At 45.0% G+C, this 12,132-nt stretch overlaps 1 long non-coding RNA gene across 1 annotated transcript in view; it reads right to left on the reverse strand.

The window, feature by feature from the left end:
- Positions 1-242: 242 nt before the first annotated feature.
- Positions 243-12,132, reverse strand: part of LOC138467835 (uncharacterized) — a 210,991-nt gene continuing 199,101 nt past the window's right edge. The window contains exon 2 of the long non-coding RNA XR_011268157.1: positions 243-3,543. This is a non-coding gene — a long non-coding RNA (uncharacterized lncRNA). The remainder of the gene's footprint in view (positions 3,544-12,132) is intronic.

Genomic DNA, 12,132 nt, shown 5'->3' on the forward strand with positions numbered 1-12,132 from the left:
ATTTATTACAAATTCAGTTTGAGAAGGCACCCAACCCGTCTCACAACTCCCTTTACAAATACCCTGGGTCGCAATGGACCATGGCTGGTGTGTAATAATACAATATTTATTTATTTTTCAATTCCAATGAAAATCATACAAATTTAATATAGGGCAGCAATCACCAGTGTGGTGATATTAACACTGTAAATTGATAGAATACACTTAGTTTGACCTGGTTACATAAGATATACAGTGCACAATTGAATTAAGGCAAGATTTATTTTCAGGTGGTATTTTCTGATCGCACCACAGTTAATGTTTCCTCCTGCAACATCCCTTAAAACTCCGGATAACCACATTTTGTGTTGGTAGAAAGATGTAGCAAGGAGTCAGGTATACTAGGCAACAAACAGAATGTAAATCCGACCTTCCACATCTGAATGGGAGGCAGAATCAGATTGAAAACCCTTGAAATTGAGCAAAATAGCACTCGGATTTACTAAATACTTGTTTTACATATGCAGTTGAATGAATAAGGCAAAAATGGGTATAGCAATATGAAAGATGTCAGAAAACTAGCAAACTACAAGGCAATGTACTAGCAACGGACATACAGTTCAGAAAATCAACTTTGGAAGGAAAAACACAGTGCAACAAAATCACACGTGGAGAAATTGCAATTGCTTATTTTCACGGGTTTAAAATAGCAAAACAGCTTGGAAAATGGGTTAAACAGACAAAATCTGAATGCGGTTTTGATGCTAAGGTACAAAGGCACATCACAGGTATAATATGGAAATGAAAGGTAACTCTGGAGGGATGACAGTATGAGATTCTATTAAAACTATATTTTCGTGACTAGATTATCAAAAAGAGAAATGCTGCCCGTGAAAAGGTTTAAGCTGCAGTTTTACAACCTCACGCTGTTTGTCTCTTTAGATGGGAATTTAATTAATTTATTCCAAATAGTACTAAGAACTTATACAACGGACTGAAATGATTGGAAAGAACAGCGCTAACACATGGAGATCACTTCAGATTTTCCTAAGAACAGGGTACACAGAGGATTCTGACAATTTTAAGGATTTTGCTAGCGCAGTTATAAGATCTCTATGGGATTGGACCTAATACAAGGTAGCAAAGCAAGGGATACAGTTTTTGGTTACTGGGGAAGGGAAATACTCACAACAAGCACTTGAATGGGGTAGCCTGGACAGCAAACCGGGTTTCTGAGCAGCGAAGCAAGATCTGGTCACTGCGCAGCAGGCTCTCCTGGAAGGGAACAGCTGGGCCTAGTCTGGTCACTGGAGACAGCGAGGTGCATCAGCTGGCCAATCAGGTAGCGGGGCAAAGCCGGTTTGGTCAGAGGATACTCCCAAAAAAGGTACCACCGCTTTTCCCCTTTCTCCCTGAATTATTGGGATTTTAGTAGGGTTTTAATTCTGGATCAGAGGTTCAGCCTGGGTAGAGTCAGTTAGCTCTGGCCTGGCTTCTGGAATCTGTAACCTTGCAGGGTGAATGGGGAATATCTGGATCTCTGTATGTTGAGTTATGAATGCTGGATTTTCTTGAATGTCTACCTGTCGGAATTTCTGGAAGGTCTCCTGAACTTTGAATGTCTCTACGTTTATAGGCTGGATGACATCAGAGAATCTTTACTATGTGGGCAGAACTAAGCTAGACATACCTCTAAATCGGATAGGTCAGCCTATGGATGTCGCCTCCTCCCTGTAAGCAGATTGGACTGAAGGAGGTGACTCATTTTTAGGGTGGGTGTTTTATGAGGTATCTTTGTTTCACCAAAGTTATTTTTGCCAAAATAAGTTATTAAGGAAAACACTTATTTTTATACACGTCAGCCCTATAAAAATTAGGTAGACAGATCCCATATTTTACAAAGAATATACCATTCAAATCCCAAAACAGTGTGATGCTGTTTAGTCATTCTGGCAATCTTTCGCCATTTCCATGGAAAACATTTCACCTAAAATTCAACAATTATATATATGTATACATATTATCACACGGCATGTTTTCATTAATTTTCAAAGCTATACCATGTATGCTTTTCCCAGAAATGGCATTTTCCTGGCGTTTGTGCTCCAACATGCTAGAAAAACCTGCAACTTATTTTAATGGCGCAAACATGACATTTAAATGGTCATAATTTCACATTAATACGTCTTTTGATTACTGAAATAAATGACATGTTCTGAAGAATCCCTGCAATCAAAAGGGCAGGCTTTGTTTTCCAAATATGGGCATTCCTTCGAACCCCCAGCCAAATGTCAGGTTCTGGTCAGTTTAGCCCAATGTTGCTTCATCTGACAAGGTTGCTAGATTCTCCACCTTGGCCCATTCATAATTTCCATGGGGCTGGTCCACTTGGGGAAGGTGATTCTGTTCCCAGGGGAGGCAGGGCCCTTTGAAGCCAGGGCCTACCAAACCTTTTCTGCTGACCCCACAGTAATTTTAATTACTTATTTATTTTTCTTTCTTTAACCAGAAAGCAAGTCTTTTGGGACTAAGTATCATGTATATATTTTACAGCAAACCCCCGTCACATTTCTATGCAAGCACAAAGCCTTAGTTTAACATTTCACTTCTTAAAAGGCATTTTCTTGTTTGGCAAAAGCACACTTTTACACGTGGGTTAATTCTTCTTGGATGTCACTTTTACAAATGCGGCTCTTTCTCACATCTATATTCTGAACATTATTTATAGCCCTAGTCAATTTCTAATACACAGAAATTTGTACAACACAAGGGTTCTCTGAAACTGACATCAAGCAAAAGGAGAGAGAGAGCTTTTTCTGAAGAGTTTGACTGTGTTAGATTGTTGCAAAAGTCAAATGTTTGGCGTACGGCCTGGAGTGACTTTCTCTGCTATCTCACAGATTTTCCTTGATACATAATGCCTTTCATGGAGGACTGCCCTCCTTTGCTGGCGTATAGCCTGAAGATAGATGGGCATGAATGTGTCTTACTGGAACCAGCTGTGTAATGTTGAAAAAAAATGGAAATGGCATCAGTGTTAATCCATTTTAAACAAAGAACATTTCCTTTTCTTTAGTTGGAAGTTTTAAGCTGGCAGCATAGCAGCACTGCACCAGGCTGCTTTTGAATTCTTCTTTTTGATGCAAATGAAGAAAATGACTTGCAGCAATTCTCAGGGTGCTCTATGTTTCATCTCGCCCTATATTTGACTGGTAAAGACAGCTCAGCCGTTATTTTGGTGACTGCAAAATGCAATTTTGATGCAAGTCAACAGTGCTAAACAGAGCCAGCACAGCCATTCTGCTGGTAACTGCTGAAATTCAGTTTGGTGATGTGGGGGAGTTCTGCTGGGCTGGTAGATGTAACCCACAGATACCCCCCTGCTTTTCCAAGACTTCTTGTTGAGTGAGAGTAGGGCAAAGTGGGGTTCATCGGGTGGTGTTCTTCTTCCATCAGGGAGCGGTACACCAGGATCCTCCCTTCGTCTTTCGTTGGAGTGTGGAGCTACACCCCCTTTCCTTCCTTCCCTTTCTGAGTCCCCGGGCAAGGGGAATGGAATTAGTACTAAATAGGAGATAAATAAAGACAGGTTTTAGAATTTTTTCTCTAACTGTCTTACCGGAAGGTTGACCTGAGTGGAACAAGACACACATTTACAATTAGCAGCAGACAAATGACTTAACAAGGCAATAATAGTTATTGAACTTTTACACCATGGTTTTGTGATACACTTTTGCAATGCTAATGAAGAAAAGTACTCCCTGTTAGATAGATATACCTATGGACCTACCTATTCCCTTCTGCTTGTTCTTCTTCTTTTGTCCCATTCTCCAGGGGTCTCCTCTATTTGACTTTCCTTGGGCTCCTCTATCAGCCGCAAAGTGTGTCTAGGGTGACAACTCCTTACCTGATTAATGTGGACCCATTTCTCTTCTGACAGCTCTCCTTTGGGGATGCGAATTTTGTAGGCGAAAGGTGAAATTGTATCTACAATTTCAAACGGACCGCACCAGGAAGGGTGAAATTTCTGCTCCTTAGTCTGGTTCCTTTGAAACGTGTACAAGTAGACCCTGTCTCCTACTTGGTATTCCTTTTTGGTTGTTTTTAAATCATATTGAGTTTTCATCCCCTCCTCCGATTTCTCCAGATTCCGCTGAGCATACCCAAAAGCATGCTGAAGGCGTTTTCTTAAATTCTCAACATATTCATGTGTTTTGGAGGCATTTATCAGTGTCTGCTTTTGTATTCTGTAGAGCAGATGCTGAGGTAGCACCATTTTTCGTCCAGTCATTAGCTCAAATTGAGACATTTTGGTCACAGAAGATGGTGTAGATCTAATGGCCATCAGGACAAGCGGTAATTGGATGTCCCAGCTTGGCCCAGAATCTGCCACTAACTTTTGTAGAATGCTCACAATGGTTTTATTGTACCTCTCAACTCCCACACTAGAGGACACGCAGTATGCAATATGAAGTTTCCTTTTTACCCCAAGTATCGGCCACATCTTTGTCATCACTTCGCTGGTGAAGTGACTTCCTCGGCCTGACTCAATCCTTTGGGGAAGGCGAAAATGCGAGAAGATGTGGTTGATCATCAGGGCAGCTACTGTTTCTCCCTTGCAATTTGGGGCCAGGAGACATTTCACCCATTTGGTGAACAAGCATGTTACTGTTAACATGTACTTGTTTCCCCTAGAGGAGCGAATCACAAGCCCAATGAAATCTACTTGTAAATCTGACTAAGGCACTGTCATACCCCTCTTCTGGAGGGGAGCTCGGTGTGTGAGTGAACTTGGCTGATATTGTGCGCACACAAGACACCCCTTCAAATATTGGTCGAGGTCCTGCCCCATGTGTGGCCATTATACAACCTCCCGCAAGATTTCTAGAGTAGTATGAAACCCCAAATGACTGGCTGTGGCCGCGTCATGGGCGGGATTTAGCATCAGGCTTCAGAATGAGGTAGGTACCACTCACTGGTCGCATCCAGAGATGATTCTCCTTACCAACAATTTGTCTTGGATTCAGAACATTGTGGGACACTTCTTCAAAACCCTGAGGTCCTCTTTCCCATGTAACTGGTTTCCATCAGAGGAAAGTTCTCAGGGTCCTCAATGTGTTGGCAAAATTTCCCAATAATCGGATCCCCTTTTTGTGCCACGATTAAATCAGCATCTGAGGTCTCCTTACTCCAGTGGGCAGTTGAGAGTTCATTGTGAGCATTTGTCTGGAACCTGGTGACAGCATTGACCTGGATTTCCCCCAACAGGGACTCAAGCTCGAGGAGATCCCCCTGGATGGCTCTGGTTTTGGCCAACTGATCAGCCAGGTTGTTTCCAGTTTTGTCTGGCCCCTCTATCCTGGAATAACCCTTAATCTTTTTCCAATAGATAGTCATCCCATTAGAGGTGACCAGATCATCAATATTTTGTATTAGCTTGCCATGTTTAAGCGGTTTGTTATTAGCACACAGCATGCCTCTGGTTTTCCAATTGACCAGGTGCTCCACAAACCCGTGCCGGACATAATCTGAATCAGTGATTAGGAGCAGTTTGTGGAGTCAGTGTTGCACGGCAGTAAGGATGGCCTGATGAACTGCCATCAACTCTGCCACCTGACTACTGTGGGGACCAATTTTGTACCCAGCAGAGGTTTCCGGGGCATCATTCACCTAGCATTTCCAACGCCGGTCACAAGCTCCTTCTCCCTGTTGCTGTCAACATGATAGGCGCACCCGTCCACATAAACTGTGGGCATGCCCTCGCACTTGTCTTCTTCATAGACTTTGTGCGGGGAATTCGGGTACACCTCCATGTTGTCTTGGGGTTTGAGACTTTCGTCCTCGAGACAGTTTTCTCTGGCTCAATCATGCAAGTCAGCCAGACCTTGCGTGAGGGTACTCTTCTTGTTTTAGCTATATCTGGCCTCCACAGGAAAGCCTTGCATGGACAGAATCCAAGAAGTAATTCTGGAATTACTCACATTTCCTGTCCGGATTCTGTCACTATGGAGGTATTGCAAAGGCTGGTGTGGAGTCTGCACTATGATGTGCTCCCCCTGGATGAACGGGCGGTAATTTTTTAATGCCCACACCGTTGCCAGGAGTGCCTTCTCATAATCGTTGAATTTTTCCTCCACAGTGGATAAAGTCTTGCTTGCATAGGAGATGACTTTATGGACCTTGTCATGCTTTTGATATAATACTGCTGTCAAGCATGTTTTAGAGAACCCTGTCTCCAAGAAGAACTCCTTGTTTTTGACAGGGTAAGCGAGACAAGGTGCTTGTGAGAGACTTCTTTTGAGTTGTTTTACTGCCTTGGATTGTTCTGAACCCCACTCCCACTTGACCCCCCCTTCAACAGATGGACCAGTGGTCTTGTGACCTCTGCTTAATCCTCAATGAACTTCCTACTGTAATTAGTCAGTCCAAGGAGGCTTCGGAGCTCACACAGAGTTGTGGGGTCTTTCAGTTTTAGTAGTGCTTCCACTTTCTTCTCCTGGGGACAGAGATCCTCAGGAGTTATTTCATGTCCCAAGAAGTTAACACGGGTCCTGCAACATTGTGCCTTCTGGAAGGACAGTTTTTCTCCGGCAACCCTCAACTGGGTTAGAACATTTCAGATTTCCGCTATGTGTTCCTCCACAGTTGAGCTTTTAATCAAGACATTATCCACATAGACCAGGTTACATCTTTCACTCAAATCGGGCATGGCCTTGTGTAGAAAGATGTTGAATTTGTTGACGGAGTTTGTGTATCCAAAGGGAGTCCATGGCCATGTTTACTGCTGCCCCCTGAAGGTAAAGGCCAGCTTGTATTGGTCCTCCCTACTGACGGGCACAATCCAGTATCCATTTGTCAGGTCAATAGCAGTGTATACATTTGACCCCTGGATCTGGGCCAGTCCCTGGTCAATGTAGGGAAGAGGCCACCGGGACATGTGGACCCGTTTGTTCAGCTCCCTAAGGCGTGCGCAAAGTCTCCATTGGCCATTTGGTTTTAAAATCCCCAGCAGCGGATTATTAGGTGCTGTGGACTGGACGAATTATCCCACAGGACTCTAGGTTTTTGATAATTTCTGTCAGGGACTCCACAGTTGCGAGAGGCAAGTGATATTGCTTCACAAATACTGGAGTCATCCCAGGGTCTGTGGGAATTGAGGTAGTATGTATCTCGGTGTGACCACAGTCATACGAGTCCACAGCAAAGATATCATGGAAATCTAAGAACACCCGTTTCAACTTTTGCTTTTGCTCCTCAGTCTCACAGGCATCAGCAAGGTTGACCCGCTCTTTAACCATTTGCCTGAAGGCTGGAAAGACTTTGGGTTTACCAATCTCAGCGGCCTCCTCCAGCTGTCCAGCTGTGTGGGGAGGTCTCTGGTTAAAGTGTTGACCTGGACAGAGGGCTTAAGGTAGGAGAGGCAGTCATTGTGGACCTGCAATATCACCTCATCCTTCCTGATGTCACAGCTCATGTCTTCCTCCCTGTAACGGCAGAAAGAGTACACCAGGAAATTCCCCCCTTGCTGGGTGAAGATCCTGTCCGGTGGTATGTCACTGTCTCTGTCATTGTCATAGCAGTCATTGGGGATTGGTCCTATCAGTTCATTTCCTAGATCCATGGAAAAATGTTGGTCATCAACCGCCATTCCAATACTGGTGCCTGTGCCCAGAGTGATACTCCTGAGGTCGCCGTTATCCACCAATTTTGGAATGGTGTTGTGTTCTACATTGACTAACGGTGTTGGGTTTAAGCCCATCGCCTGCTGTTGATGATGGGCATTGAGGTGTACATAGGTGTCAGGATTTTGTCATTTCTGTCCTCTTTTAATTTTTAAGTCAAGTGGGAATTGTTGGGTCCGTGTTGGGTTGGTGACCTCCTCTCCAATTTGAAATTCAACTGCATATGGCAGCAATTGGGCTGACCGAAATGCTTTTTCAAAATTATCAAAGCCCATGGGATTTCCCCCTAGTCAGGAGCAAGCCTTGTAATTAATAAGGTCCAAATTAATTGCAAACCGATTGAGAATGTCACTGCCTAAATAGAATGCAGCAGGGACATCTCGCACGACTCAACAATTATGCTCTATGCTTTTGTCACCTAGAGAAATTTTGAGCATACACCTGCTAGGCAGGAGATGTTTGGAATTGGGAGTTTCCAGGCCCATTTCCCACTTATCCATCAATTTAAATGTGGGAATGGTTAAATCTTTTGGGAGTTTTCTGAACATGGCTTTGCTGATGAAGCTCTTTCCGTTGTTGAGGCACACTCGGGAGAGAACAGGCTCCTTCCCCTCATTTAACTGAATAGGGAGGAACAGCTGTTCTCTAATTTTCTGAATGTCAGCTGGTTTTTCATCACTTGACTACAGGATTTGGATTTTCTGATTGGAAATTAATATACAATTTCAAAGTATTTCCTTCCAGCATGGAATGCCACTTGAAACTGGAAGGAAGGTTGATTTTCAGGAATGGAGAGGAGTTCCCATCACCAGTTTGTTGTCCTACAGCAATTACTGTAATGTCAGGTATTTGATTATTTTGGAAATGAAACTCCATATGATCAGAATTGTGTTCAGCCATGTGGCATGTGGCATTTTATCTAACATGGTTGACACTTTGTTTTAATTTTATTGGCCGGTTAGTCTGAGTCTAGAGGACCTTATTGACACAGTCTATCAGGGGGGACAATAGACATGGGGACCCCTCTGGAGTCACGACTATGACCGGGTGCTTCACCTTATGTCACCCAATTTAAATTTCCAGATCTGCAGTCCCCTCAACAAGAATTTCATTCCCGTTGAGGTTCTGGAGTTGTCCAGGAAGAGGGGTGAGAGGGATCTGGTGTCTCTCTCCTCTTCCTGAATTTAGCTGCTCAAAGGCCCTTCTGGACAAAAGAGTGGCTTGGGATCCAGTATCCACCAGTGCTGAAAATGCACACTGCCCTGGCACTCGGACGGGGGCGTAGAATCTAGCTTCTTTCTCCTCCAAGGGGCAAAGGTAATGGGCATTTTAGGCAAGCTGGGAGGTCAATTTCTTTATTTTGGACTCCGACACAGTGGGGTTTTGGACATTTTTCATTGCCGGAATCTGGGAATCTGTAACAAAAATCTGGCATCCTGAAATATGTGGGATTTCAGAATCCCCATTTTCCCTTAGGTCGGTGCCGACCCCCCCTTTACCTGGTGGCAGTCACTAGAACCAGTTTGTGGGGAGGATCCATCCATTCATATTTTGTTCTCAGGATGACAATTCTGGGGTTCAGGGTTGGGTGACTGAATCATTCCCCACACCCACCCAGTCTTCATTCAGGTCCATTGAATGAGGAGAAGATCTTCCCAGAATCCTTCAAGGATTCTTCCCGTTCAAACTAGAGAACACTAACTTCCTCCCCAAAATGGGTCTTTTTGATTTCTTTATTTCTCCTACCCACCCTCTGTTCCCTGGGTTGCAGGTTTTCGGGAACAAGAGATTTTAGTTCCGGTTCCGGGGTGTCCAGGGGTTTTCACAGATGAGGACGGAAGCTTCCTCTAGGGCTTTGCACCCCCCTTCCTCCCGTGCTTCCTCCTCTGGAAACGGTGGGTTGTTGGGGTTCTCTCCCCGCCATTGTTCTGGGGTGCCCGACCCTGGGTTTGAGGGGTTCTGAGCCGCCATGTTCATCTGAGGGTTTTGTTGAGCCCTCAACATGCAATTCAGATCCTGCGTGAGGTTCTGGACCTGGTGCTTTAGTTGGGGCACCCGTTCTGGCTGGTACGGGGGTCTTTGCTCAAACCTAGGTGGTTCTCGGGAAGGGTACCTATCCCATCTCTCAGAGTACCCTGGGTATTGGGGGTTCCCTTGGTAACCCTCCACCCTTGGCCTACCCTCTCCCAGATTGGGTGGTCTGGACTCCTGAAAGCAGGGAAAGAAAGGAGGGTTGCCCTGCAGGTTGGGGTTTGGTAGATACCGGGGAAAGAAACTTAACCCAGGATTTGGGGAATTACTGCCCTCCTGAGGGAAGTTAGGAGGGAATTTTCCTGAGGCAGTATTCACCTGGTTGGATCCCCTCCCTTGGGCTGGGGGAGTCATACGTACCCCAAGATAGGTTTGTTGCCCTTATATCTGGGACTGATGTAATCAGCAGAGTTAGGGGTCACATTGGTGGGATTACCTACCTGACTACCACATTCTGCTGATTGATCAGATGGCCTTCTTTGCCTCTGATGTGGCTGGTTTTGGGAACATGTGTTTTAAGACCCCCCCATTTCTAGATCCAAAATGGGGGCAACCTTCACCTCTGCCACCTTAGCAGCAGTGGGGCTGTTGGTTGGTTTGGGTGTTTTTGTCTGGTTTTTGTTTTCTGCAGGTTTTTGGACATCATAGATCATGGTAGCCTGCTCTATTACCCAGTCCAGGGTCCTGTCGTCATGAGAATCCCTTACCAACTGGGTCATTATATATTTTGGGAGCGCATGAAAATAGGTGGTTATGAATTCTCTACTATTCGTGCGCACCCACCTGGTGGTTTGTGCAAAGCCGCATTTTAGCTCCTATACAAATTCTCTTGGGGCCTGATCCTCTCTGCATTGCAGATTGCAGGCTGCTTTGCGAGCCTCTTGGGGGTTTCTGTGGGTGGAAAAGTGCTTCAAGATGGCTGCCTTATAGGTGGACTACCTTGAATGGTTCTGGTCTTCCAGCCCCGAAAAGAAGCTGGAGTACTCCAGAGAGAACCTCCATTCGGCATAATCTATGCAGTTCTGGCTATTTTTGATGTGAAAAGAGTCCATCATTTGTTCATGTAGTTTCAGCTGCTCCCAAACAGAATATTTTGCATTTTGGTGATACAGGGTAATAAAATTCCTAATAGCCTTATTCTGTCTAATTGGTTCTTTCACCCGAGCTCTCTTTTGTTTATTGGCCTTCTCTTGCCGCGTTACCCGAGTCCACTCACCCTCAGCCTCAGAGCTGCTACTGTTTGAGGTCCCCGCTTTATCTTCTAGGCGCTCCTTGATTCTTTGAGCTTGCGATTTGCTCTCAGAATGGTGGGGCCTGGTTTCTTCTCCCATGCTGTACCTTGGGCTCTCTGGGTCACTCCCCTTTGACTCCCTCTTTCGCACAGAAGAGCGGCCTTCTGACTCCTCTCGGGTTCCAGGGTTGGTGGAGAACCCCTCCACCCCCACTGCTCTGCTTGTATGGAGGTTTTTAGAATGCTCTTTTGGGGCCTCAATTCATGCTGTTTTTCTGCGAAGTGAACCAAATGGTTCCTTTGTAAGTGATGCTTCTGTGGGTCTAGCTCCCTGAGTTTCTCCTCATAGGAGTCTTCCTGATCAGATATTTCAGCCATACAATTTCAGAATTCGTACAGGGATGCCCGTCCAGCAATCTCTGATGGGCGGTGGCTTGCCTGTTCAGTCATGCTGGACCTACTTGAGTCTGGCTGCCTCATGCTTCCCTGTTCTTGTGAACTGGCGGGCATGAAATCAGCAGCGCCTTGTGCATACAAAGTGATAAATGTGTTTGAGGCCCTTAGTACAGAGGGTACCCCGCTGTGATCAGGGGTTGCCCTGTCCCTCTCTACTTTTTCAGTATCCCTCCAGTTTGGATTTAGCTTAGCATACTCTTTTTCTAACGGCTCAAGTTTCTCCTTCTCAGCCCCTATTTCCTGACGGTAGGCAAAGGCCTGAGACTTTTCCTCTGCTGTCATGGATTGACTTACTTCTATGACCTTTACTTGAGCCTCTACGTGGCTCTGCAGTTCCCTGTTCTCATCAAAGAGGGCCTCATTGTCTTTTTGTGCTGTCTGTATGGTCTGGGAATACTGAGACAATTTTTGTTGCAGGAGATTCATCTCCTGATTTTGCACATTTTTAGCTTGGGTGTTCTCTTCTCGAGCACCTTCCACTCGTCTGGTGTGCCCCAATAACTTTCCATATTCTACTTTTAGTTCCTTTAGTTTCTGGAGGTCTAACTTTCTTTCCTGTAGATCTGTTTTTAGGTTGCTCACTTCCTCACACAGGGCATCTTTTTCTTGATGCGGGGTGCCCCTCTGGCGTTCTTGGTTAAATTCTGTCTGGAGGTGGAGTTCTTTACTGATTAATTTCTTATTCGCCTCTTCCAATTCTTTGATCTGATTTTGTAACATGGCTATTTATTCTGAGCAGGCCCTATTATATTT

Source organism: Ambystoma mexicanum, chromosome 4q (assembly GCF_040938575.1).
Source record: "Ambystoma mexicanum isolate Mex_15411 chromosome 4q, UKY_AmexF1_1, whole genome shotgun sequence".
Taxonomy (NCBI): domain Eukaryota; kingdom Metazoa; phylum Chordata; class Amphibia; order Caudata; family Ambystomatidae; genus Ambystoma; species Ambystoma mexicanum.